This window comes from Phasianus colchicus, chromosome 23 (assembly GCF_987193195.1).
Source record: "Phasianus colchicus chromosome 23, bPhaCol1.hap1.1, whole genome shotgun sequence".
Taxonomy (NCBI): Eukaryota; Metazoa; Chordata; class Aves; order Galliformes; family Phasianidae; genus Phasianus; species Phasianus colchicus.
In genome coordinates this window covers 6320833-6332913 of record NC_143458.1, presented here as the reverse complement: position 1 = coordinate 6332913, position 12081 = coordinate 6320833, and the positions used below count along the sequence as shown (strand labels likewise).

At 47.2% G+C, this 12081-nt stretch overlaps 1 long non-coding RNA gene across 1 annotated transcript; it reads right to left on the bottom strand.

The window, feature by feature from the left end:
* Positions 1–396: 396 nt before the first annotated feature.
* LOC116232975 (uncharacterized) lies at positions 397–9838 on the bottom strand. Its single transcript, XR_004167853.2, has 4 exons — positions 9805–9838; positions 9515–9566; positions 1155–1244; positions 397–802 (listed from the first exon to the last, which is right to left on the bottom strand). It is a non-coding gene; the product is annotated as an uncharacterized LOC116232975 (long non-coding RNA).
* Between the last annotated feature and the right edge of the window lie 2243 nt (positions 9839–12081).

Here is a 12081-nt window from a genome sequence, read left to right as displayed (position 1 = left end):
GGCCCATTGTAAAGGCAGCAGCATTTTGCTTTGGTTTGCTTGGTTTTGCTTTGTTGTGCAGGCAGCTCACCCAGAAGCTGAGCAGCACTTGAGATCAAGATAAAGGGTTGCAGAGCAATAGAGCCCCCGCAATAGGAAGAACAAAATATATGGGCACAGAGAGCAAAGAACCACAGCCGTTGGGTGGCAAGGCACAGGGCACTGGTGGCAATGCTCAGTGCTGGCTCTTGTAGCTGCTACACAGTGGGGAAATGTGAGGCATGACTCAACCCGAGGGCTCTAAGTCCTCTCTTCAAATCATGCTTGGAAATAAGGATGCGCCTTTGTAACAGATCAATGCAAATAGGCTGAGAGGGGCCAAGGTCAGAGAAGAGAACACCAGAGTCTCGGTGGCAATCAGCTTTCTGGAGGCGGATTTTAATCCATTTGTAGATCAAAGCTTTTAATTGCATCATTTTGCAGGACAGTAATAGCTAATGGGAAAGGGTAAATATTGTTCGCAGGTGTCAGGAGATAAAATAGAGGAAACCTCAGGCATTTCACCCACCAAAGCCCCACATCTCCCCCACCCCAACTGGCAGCAGGCATGGGAATGGGGAGAGCAAAGTGCCCGAGACTAAATATTGTTTAAAACCAAGACCTGCTGCAATTAATCCACGTGCTCTTACATAAACAGTCTCCCTCCTATCCACATCCGCAATCTTTTTTTTTCCTCTTTCATGGGGAAGGCTGTGTATTTGCTGCCCAGGGAAAACTATGCAGCATCCCTGATGGGTCCAAGCAGTGCTGCTGGTACAGATGGCTGTAAACACAAATATAAAGTTATTGCAAGCAGTCCTTGGCAACCATAAAAGTCAAGAGATGCTTTGCAATGGTGAAAAAGCACCATTTACTTAAATAGAGAACATGGGGAGGACATGGGGACACACTTGCTCGTTTGACAGCAGCTGCAACATCTCACACCTATTGGAGGGTTTGGGAGCTGTTCTCAAGGCTTTGGTGGACTGGGTGAGGGGTTGGTGAGTAAAATTGGTCAGAAAATGATTTTGTGTCCAGGGAAATTTTGAGTGAAAGTGAGTCAGGGAGGAAACGTGCTGAAAAAGGTCAAATTAATCTCCAGAAATGCAGACAGTTCAATGCTTTGACAAAGTTACCCTTTTCAGAAGGAAGCTGATATTTTCCTGTGCGTGATGGTGTGTTCTCCATTAAAGAGAAGCTGCCTTAGTGGAAACCATGCCAGCCTCCTAAAAAACATCACATAGAGATGTTTGAGCAGAAAGAAATCCCCTCAAATGCCAAATAGACAAAAGAAAAAAAAAAAAGAGTTCTGTTAAAACCCAAAGATATCACAGACTTTCAGGTGTGAATCAGCCAAAGCAGGCTAACACCAATATCCCTGCTCCTCACCTGCCTCAGTCAGGCAGAGCCCTCCAGGGAGCACCTGAAGCCTCAACTGAAAACAAACTCCCCTTTTCGGTTTGGTTCCCCAAATCAGGCTTTATTTTTTCCTCTTCAGAAACCAAAAGCCTGCAGGATCAGATATGTTGAAGCCCTCTGTCTTCTGGTTTTGTTTGTTTTTAATGGGAAAAGTTGGAAGGGAAGAAACCAATCCCAGCCACAATTTGCCCTCAATAAAATCCCCATTTTCCACTGATGCATTATGGATTTCATACAGCCACAGAGGTTTTTCCCTCTATCAGAAAACATTCACAGCTGCAGAAGACAGGAGTGGTGCAGACTCAGTTCCGTTTAAATATCAACAAAGAAGTGAAGCTCCTCCACCCATTTTGCTGGTGCTGAGCATCCCAGCCAGCAGGATGCTCTGCCTTTCACCTCCCTCCCACCATTGCACATAAAGCTGCAGTTTGTTAACGAAGCCCTTCTGTAATTGTATCCCCACCTTACGCTGCTGTAACCTTCTCCAATCTCTAAATGAATGGGCTCAGTTCTTTTGATCCCCATTTTGCCTCCAGCTCCATCCCCCAGCCCCAAACTTCCTCCTCTCTGCCTCGTAAAAGGATTTCTCCCCAAGAAACGTGGTTGCTGTTTTACTGATAGGGTCAGGACCTTTCCTTTTTTTTGTTTTATAGCCCGCTGGGGAGCGAGGCTTTCCATCTGGGGAGATATGTAATGCAATCCCAAAATAACAGCGCAGTGCCCCATGCACAGAGGAGGGACCAGAACACTCATCCCATGGTGCAGGACCAGCACCACACAAGATCTTCCAAGAGGAAGGTTTATATTTATGTATGTGTGTATTTACTCCAAAGCCACTGTTCCTGTGTGCTGCACCTAAGATGGAACTTCTCCCAGTTTCCTCCAGCTTATAAGAGCCAATCTGTTCTTGTCCTTAAGGTGGGGGGCTGCTGGCATTGATGGGGCTCTAGCTCCCATCTCCCTTATACATGCAAACAAGACCTGCATCAGACATTTAAGGGCAGGCACTGGTTTTTCCTCCTCTCAAGAGCAACTGCATGCCACAGGAGCACTGTGGAGAGGAATACAGAAGCACCAAAAGGAACCTCAGGTTACCAGGTCCATGAGCACACTCATCTGGGGAGCACTGACTCAGCCTGAGATGCCAGCCCACAGAAGAAGTGGGTGTGCTGGTAAACCCACCCCAAGCACACCCTTTTTGTCAGATCTTCCCCTTTTCTCATTTATCTCTTGGCTTCCACTCTTCCCACTCATCCTCCCTTCCAAAAGAGCTGTGCCTTTATAGGCTTCCCCTGTCTGCCTCTTGCTGTGCTTGGCACAGCCCAGCTATTTTTTCCTTCACCTGTAATAATCATTACTACTACTATTACTCTTAGTATCACCCATTATTGTAATTAAAGAGAAAAAGACACCCCTCCATCCTCACACATTCAGGTCTTGCTTTGTTACATTCTGATGTTGGCTGCTCCAAGTGGTTTCCAGAACTACAGAGAAGCTCCTGTGGCTGCCAGAGCTGCACAATCAGGCTGGTTTGCATTTGAAATCCATTAAAACCAGCAGGCTGCATTGGTGAAGTGAAGGCTTTGGGATCCCTTGTGCTGAGCCCTTTAGAGCAGTCTGCTGCAGCATCCACACTTGGAAAAATTCAGCTTTGAACCCAAGGGGACACCTCAAACATGGCTGCATCCTGCACCATTCCATGTAGGTAAGGGAGAGGGAGAACATTGCTTAAGCTGAGAACTCAATATGGAGGGGGGTTTCCACTAAAGATATCCAGGGATCTTGGGATAGATAACACCTTTGTTTTACCTCCTGAGCAAGCCTATGAAGGTGTCAAAAATTCCAAAGAAAGGCTGGATGCCCAGGTAGTAAAGGGCAGAACCCACCCCAAGGCCTTTGCAGCTCATGCTGCTTCTGCCTACATCTGCTAAACCACCAGAAAGAGCCATTTCAGTCAAGACTCACAGCCCTACTTGGCAGAGCACAAGTATTAGTGTGGGGTAGGCAGGGCACAAAGCTGTGTGCCCTGGGGATAAGTGCTGGTGTATGGCAGGCAGGGTGGCTGAGGATGATGCTGTCAGCAATGGCACTCAACAAACAAAGCCCAAACACCTACAGACCTTGCTTTTCCAGCCACCTTTTCCCATCCTCCCCTTTGTTAAAATGTTTGCTGTTTCCAGCATGGACAGGAAATCAAATTAAACGTTTTTCCCTCGCAACCAAATAAACATCAACTTATTTTAGAAACACAGCCTGGAAAGAAACACGTAAGCTCTTCCCAAATCCCCTGTCCCTTCCCAGCTCCCTGATAAGACCCCTGTGACATTATTTTCTTTACAAACCCTAATGGGAGGAACAAATGGTAGAGAAAGGCACGAGTCCCCCATTACCCTGATGTCCTCACAACACATCAGCCCACCTTTGTCTTTTCGAAAGGGGTTTTCAGTTTTGAAATGAATGTCTGTGTGTACATTCGTTTGTTCTGAAGGAGGGTTTTAACCAAATAGATGCACTGCTCCTTCCGTAGGTGTGTTCTAAAAGGAATTAAAAAAAAATAGGGGGATTTGGGATTTTTCTCCTCGTTTTGTGAAAAATATTGGGGTGTATTGACTGGTTATTTTCATGGGACAAAAGGATGGGTTTGGAGGGAGATCGGGCCCTCAGCACAGCATAAACCACTAGAGGGCCCAGAAAGTGCTTTTGAGTGATGCTGGAACCACCCTCCACAGTCACCTTAAAAACAGCACTGCCCACACCCTCCAGAAAGTTATAGCTAAAAAAAAAAAAAAACCACCAGCAAGAATAAACAGTCAGAAAAGAGCCAGAATTAAGAGGGCACCAGTGGTTATTTGGTATTTCACTACAAGACTCCCAGAAGTTCATAACCTTGTGACACCAAACGCTCATGCACTTCTGCAACTGTCGGGACATTACCCCTATTTATGATGTACATCTCAGCTGTACTGGCACCCACCTACACTTGCTCTACTGGCACAGGCATTCAGCCATGGCAGCCCCAGGCTGAGCTCTGCCATGTGTGCCCCATTGGCTCCAGGCTGCCGTGGCCAAAAATTGATAATTATTTCTCTTGGGCTTTTTAAATTGCTTTTCCACATTCCTCTCTGCAGTGTAAAAGGGAGCAGCTTTTCCTGGAATTATGCAGTTTGTAATATTTAGCTGCCCATTCTCTTACAGAGAATAGATGATGATTTTCATGTTAAGGGGAAATAGAGGTAGAGAGACATTTTTCTTCCAAAAAAGGGGAAAAACCTCCAAGTTTGGGTTCATCCCACTGCCCACCTCTGCACAGATCTGAGCAAATTCCTCGACTTCCATCTACAAGCATCTCCCCAGGGCACTGGGTCATTACTTGCCACAATTAAATCGCCTTCAGCCTCGACTGTATTGATTGCAGCACACTGCAAGCCCTGAGCAGAATCTAAATCTCAATCTAAAATCTCCACATCCTTGGGGTAGGGAGGCTCTGAGATGTGACCCTTCTCAGCATGCTCTTGTTTTTCCGCAGCACCAAATTTGTGCAGAGGACACTGTTTTGCCCCAAATTACTCCCAGATTCCTGGGCTCTGGACAACCCCCTTAAACCATTCCTTGACACTACAAGAGCCAGGACCTGTTGTTTTTTCATTCGCAGTGAGGTCCCTAAGTGCTGTCTCCCGTTAATTGCCATCTCCTGGAGCTGCACCTCCAGCCCCCTCCCAAATTAACCCCATCACTTGGCTAAGTCCCGAGGGAGCAGAGGCATTAACAGCAAGCAATGCCTCCTCAGAGACACCATTAAGACAGAGCTGGGAAACGCAATCTCTAATAGGGGCAGTAATGAGAGGAGTGGGGGAGGGGGTGAGGATGAATGTCTCTGTCCTGGAGGAGGATGGCACATGGGCTCTAAGCTAAGCTGCAATCATGCAAAGCCCAGAGACAAAAGCAATGATCTCAGCCCAGCACCTCACATAAATAACAAGATTCCAGCACCAAACTGAGTTCTCAACAGTGCTGCTCAGGCAATTAGAAGAGGTGAGAGAGCAAAAGGACATCAGATCGTTGGAGAGGAAGGCTACAGAGATGGGGAAAAGCCTACAGGGCAAAGCATATGAGGGGCAGCTGAAATCCTGTAGTTGGTTTGGCTCAGATGAGAGAAGGGAGAGGGTAGGCATCATGGCAGCCCACAGATCCTCACAAGGTTCATATGGATGATGATGTTTCCTGCAATTCTGGCCATACCCTGACCTGGTTTTACTATCAAATGAGGCTGTGGCTGCTGCTGACCTGCTCTGCACGCTGCCCGGCAGGCGGCCTCCCCTCCCTGCTTTGTCTGCCTATGGCGCTCACTTCCTTTGACGTCTTTGGGTGAGTGTGGAGCAGAGGTGGCTCTGTGGGGTGGGCCAGATGATTTCGCAGCCTCCTGAATCATAGCAGCGATTCCTTCAGGAATCGTGGCAATGCATGGAGATAACCCAAGGAAATGCTGGATCAGGATGGAAGCCTGCCTGCCTTCCTCCAGCACCGCCATGCTGAGATAACCGCGTCGCTCATCAGCAGCTCCAGTGCTGCCAAATTCCCTTATTTCATCACATGGATCTGAGATCCTGGCTCTCTGCACAACCAACTTTGCCAGGCGCCCTGGAGTTGCTCAGTGTGCAGCCATCCTCCAACAGAATCCTCCATTAGAGTTGGTTAAGCAAGGGAGCAGCCTGTGCAGTGGGGCCGAATGCTGACTGTTGCACCTCAGTTTATCCCAATGCCCCAAACACCGTGTATAGGCTGTGTCCTTCCCCTCCAGCCACAGGTATCTTAAATCATCCCCGTTCACTTCCTCCCATCCCACCACAGCAAACCACCATTCCACCCATGTTTGAGAACAGGAGTGAAAATCCAGAACTGGCAGTGGATGATCCCACTGCTAACCCTTAACTACACTATGCCACGCTGCAAAGAAAGCAGCTCAGCTGCTGCAGTTCCCCTCTCCACTCTACATACCTTACTCCCCCAGGCCCGTGGAGCTGAGCTGCAGGGCAGTGTTAGCAGCCAGCTCAGTGGCCTTGGCTCATCCCTGCTGGCCTCTTCCCTGCTCCCTGTCCCTATTGTTCACAGGGCCCGGCCCTGACCCCATGTATTTATAACCCCCCTTTCCGGCACAGCATTGTGTGCACCCCACGTCCTGGATGAGCCGGGGCTCGACTCCATGCTTCCTCGCCTTCCTGTTTACAGGGCTCAGGAGGAGCCAGTCCTGCTCACTCCTCAGCTGCCTCTGTAAAACCCTCGGTATCCTTCCAGTAGAGAGAAATGGCCCTGGAAAACACTTCAGTTCCCTGAAATCTGGAGAGGGAGATGATACTGCCCAGTTGCAAACATGGCATGCACACAGCTGGCTTACAAACCCTGATGGGTTTTTTTTCTGTCCCAAAACAGAGGAAAAATGAATCCTGCTATTGGCAAAGCATCTCCCACGTTGCTTATCTATCTCCTGAATCAAGTTTTGTTGTGCTGTACTTCCTCCAGTACACACGTACTTCACACCAAGCAGTCAGGGCTGTCTGAAGTCTCTTTACCTCCATGCAATGCTGTATAGCTCCAACACAAAACCCAGACACAGATTTGGACTCAAAGTTGAGTTTTCCTTCCTTCCAAGATCAAACAAAGGGTGCAACCCTATTGATTCCAAATATATAGCCACGCCTCAACTACGATGAGGTTTGCACTCATGGTTTGCTAGGAAGGAAAAAATTACCTATGCTCTTTGCTCTGATATCATCAGCAAAACCATTTATTACAACAGAAGGGACCTTTTGCCCGAATACATTTTATTATTCAAAAGGCAAATCAGCACTGGCAGGGAGACTGTGTTTGCCAAGAGAGCAGGAAGGCGCTCCTTGCGGTGACTCCACAGCAAAGCCAATCCCAGACAGGACAGGGCTCGGACATCTCTTGTCCCCACTTCCATCCTCTCAGCACTGCACAAAGGGATGATCTATCCTGATTCCCCCCCCCCCCCCTTTTTTTTTTTTGCTAAACAGTAACCCCAGCACATGTAAAGTTGACCCACCCTGTGCCTTGCACAGCCACAACCGTCAGCAAGGTCCGCTCCTACCACACAGCGGGAATTAAACAAAGCAAAACAAGAAACCTCCCAGCCTTAATCTCACCCTTGCAAAAGCTGGGTGGAGCAAACACTCCAGGAAGCCCCCATTCAAAGCCATTCATTAGTCAAGCACTGTATAAATAATTATCTTTACTGCTGGATGCCGCTTCCCCAGCTCACAACCTCAGGGTCCAGGTGGGGACGTCACTCCCCATGTCCAGTCATCTCTACAGGAACACTGGGAGCTTTTCCCCTTCCAACGTGCAAACAGCAGCATGCAAACAATAGCCTGGCGTCAGCAGACACAGCTGGGGCAGCCCTGGTCTCACTACCATTTGCAGTGCTGCAAGGTTTGTTTTCTCCCCACCTCCCAGTCACCAGTGGATCATTCCCTCCTGAAATCCCACCTGGAGCGGCTCATGGCCCCCCCACCTGTCGCTCCACATTTATTCTTTCTCTGGCTGTGACAAAAGCAAATATATTTCCAGATGTTTCCTACTTAGAATTGGGACCGTGGGCTTCGGCTCATGGGCTCTGGGCTGCCCACTCAGCCAATGGGCTTGGCTGCAAGGAAGGAGCAAACACCCATCATTCTCATTCCTATACCTACTAACCCAAAGCTTACAAGGTATACAAAACAGGATTTCATAAAACTCTTAACAAAGGAGCAAGCAGATGGACACCACAAGCCATCAGAAATCCGTGGCAAAGTTCTTTGGGATGGGATAGACAAGAAGTGTAGGCTGACAGAGAGCCCTTGCAAGGAGGAAAGGTTGTCTTCCAGCATTTCCTCCTGTTTTCCAGTGCATTTTGAATATTGGGTGGGTACAAAGAAGATCTTGAAGCCCTTCCCTAGTTGTATTTATCCCTTCCAGTGATGGGAGCTTGTGTAGCACTGCCCAGCCTCTGCAGTGGGAGATTTGATTTACTTATATGGATAACAGCAGGTAATAAGAACAATTAATAAGAGCAAAAGATGCTCTGGAAAGAAATAAAAAGTAAAAATTAAGAAATAGAGTCATACAATGCAATGCTCTGAATGGCTACACAGGTTGGAAGATATCAGCATAAACTTCAGAAAGAGCCTAGATGGAAACAAGAGGTTAATTCGGGAGGTGCAGGATGAATTTCCTAGGCAGGTCTCACTAGTGCATTGTATCCTCTAAAGCTTATAAATCTATTAACTCTGGACTGCTAAGCTAATTACAGCTGGTTACACTTCCAGCTAATAAAATATTTGTCATGTTTAAGGCACGTGGGAGTTTTTCTTCGGCTTAACCAAATCACCCTGACAATTCCTTGAACTAAAGAGATTCCCAGCAGCATTTTTGCCAGAGGTTGGAAAAAAAAAAAAATCAGATTATGTGCAATGATGAAAAGAAACTCTCAGGCAGCTTTCCCAACCATAGAGCACAGCAGCAACGCATGCACAACTCCAGCATCACTCCTCTCAGTGACCCGACATCAGGAACAGAGGTGCATGGAAACTCTGGGTTTGAGCACACTGTGACCCATCAGACACTTGGGTTCCAGAGGGTTCAACATTTTGGCATCATCCCAACACCAGTTTGGCATGATTTGTGCTCACATCTTGGGGAGTCTGGGAGAATTCAAGTTCACCTTACTGCTTCTTTGGTTCATCTCTTGGGACACTTCGTGATACATGTTTAATTCAGCAGAGGAAAAGAAGCCTTTTGAACACATTTCTTCATCTAAAGGCAGGGTTTTTTTTTTTTTCTTCTATTTTTTTTTTTCTTCTACCCCTTATTTTTTAATGGACTTAATAAAAGAGGAAATGTATTAGCCAAGTCCAGCCCATGTGCTTTTAATAACTCAATTTAATTAACATCCCCCAAACTGTCTTATTAAAACTAAATTAAATCCTTATTTGAGATCTTTAATAGATCACACAGACTTTGTGCAGAGACAACTGCAGCTGTGGGAGTGCCAGAAAAGAGAGCAGAGCTTTGTCTCACTCACCGTGCAGCCAGAAGAACCACTGCTAACTCACTGGGCAGAGATGGACAGTTGTCTGAAAAGAAGTAAAATTTGGTCCTGCAAGGGATTATGCAGTGTAAACCCTTTCCATGGTGCTTTCCATTTATCTAAGTCATGGTTTTACACAATTAAATCGAGAGTGCTTGGGGCTGTAATGCCATAATGCAGTGGAATGCACAGCAGTGTAGCAAAGTCCCAGGCTGCAACAAGTGAGAATATGCTCAATGCAGCAGCTGTGGACACAGAAACAAATGAAAAAAAAACCTGCTTACCTTTAGAAGGGCTCAGGTATACAGGGAGCTCCAGCATGATCCCCTCACCTCCACTGCAAACCCTTAAATGAGGGCTGGGAAGGGGTGGGTCCTGGCTGCAGCCCTTCCATCACTCAGTACATTGCATGCACCTGAGCTCCCTGTGCTGCCATCCCCCCATCACTCCTTCACCCCATCACTGCTTCAGGCTGTCACTCACCGTTTCCACTACAGGTGCAAATTTCTGTCTCTCCCTTTTCCTGGGGATATCTTTGCTCTTTTCCTTGAAAAATGAGGATGTTCATATTAAATAAGAATTTCCTTTAAAAAATGCACCATTTTGAAGGTGCCCCACAGAGAAAAGAAGTTTGGTTTTGGGTTTTGCTGGAAACAAAATATTTATTGAAGACAGCTTATGTGGAGGAGCTGGTGCTGATTGGTGGATCCTCTAAGGCTCCAGCACCTCACCCCCCATCTCATCTCTCTGTGCCTTTTTCTGTTTACCTCCATTTTCCTCTTGGTTTCCATTCCCTTTTCCATGTGTTTTGTCACTTTGTGTCTCGATGCCTTTCCCCCTCATCTCACCCAGTTTCGATGGATGTTTGCACACCACGGAACTTCTGGGCCAGTGCTTCTCATCCCATTTTCCCAGCAGCACCTCCAGAGCCAGAAAGCCAATGGAGGCAGCGTCTGCTTTCCATCACACCTGCCAGGCAGGGCTTAGATCTCCTCCAGTTTAAGACATGTCAGTGCATTAAATATATCCAACCAGATTAAAACCATGTTCAGACAAGGCTGACTTGTGGCTGCTGTGGCCCGGTGGGTTGGAGTTCAAAGGAGCTTGTTGGGGGCGATGGCCTGAGATTGCACAGCCCCTGCTGAGGATGCTTTGGGCAGACAGATGGATTGAAATCACTCACTGGGAGTTTTAATGATGGGATTTTATTTGGCATCTACCAGCTCTTGTTGACCACTGAGGTGATGCTGAGTGCACATGCTCTGGATGGATGGGGTTGGTAGCAAGGCTCAGCTGCTGTGCTCACTGCAACAATATGGAGCTGCCCCAAGGCATCTGAAATGGTGGGAATGGGCTGCCCCAGTGTATGGTGTCAATCTGGGAGATGTCTCAACTAAATGCGGACAGCACTGTGTAAAACAGTGGATGCAAAGAGCAGAGAGCTTGGGCACAGTTAAGAAAGTGGATTCAAATCCTTTAAATCCAGCTGGCCAAGAGGTCAGCACTCAGAGGGGCTGCAGATTCCCTCTCTGGGGCCAGCAGTGCTCTGTCACAGCCTGCATTCCCTGGGCAGCAGTGGGAAGAGGGTGATTCATCTGGTTGGGAGTCACGAAGACACCCTGTCCCATCAAAATCTAGAGCCTGGGGCACACGAGGAAGGGCTGCCCACAGGGTTAAAGGCAGATCCAAGCTAATAAATGTGTGAGAAGCTCAATAACGTGAGTTAAAATGCCACCATTTCATCATTTTGCTGTAAGAAACAAAGAGCCGGCAGCTGGTCATTTTGCAATTCTGTTGACCATGATTTTCCAACCCCACGTCCATTGCTGCTGACGTTAGTGGAGTTATATCACCTGGAAAACTGTTCCAAATGTGTCTCAAGGAGCACTGTTTACTGAAGCTTCCTTCATTTACAGTTTCTCTGGTGCAAATCCATGCTGAAACCAGAAAAGACATCTGTGGAAAAATTAAAAAAAAACAAAAAAAACAACAAAAACGTTTGTGAATGGAAGGGGAAGGAGATTTGAATCATCGGCTGCTGGAAAACTTCTCTCATCTATTTGTTCCTGGGCTTGACATCTCAGAAAAAAAAATAAATAAATAAAATACCACTTTCCAAACTCAGAGAAGGGTCTGAAAAGGTTAATCCCAGCACAGCTCTACCATCAGCCCTTCTGGAAGCTGTGCTCCCGATGGAAAGTGTTCTCACTGGGGTTGGGATTGGAGTGGGGATTAGCCCAGCGCTGTGCTTGTGCTGTGACTCTTTAAAGATGGGAGATAAGGATCCTGCGATAATTGTCTCCGAGCAAGGAAAGACAAATGTTCCTGTCTTGTTTTCTGAATACTCATGCAACTTGCAGCAGGAAGTGCTTCAGCCTTTGCGAAAACCCATTTTTCTTATAAATCCACGAGAAGCGGAGGAGAAAACCAGCATGGCACCTCACAGGAGTGGCTCCAGGGTAAAAGAAAACCACTGCCTGAAGTGCCAAGCAGCAGTGCAAAATGAATTTATGCAAAGAGAAAACTTCTGTGCAGTAGCTGACGATGTGCAAGCATCCTTG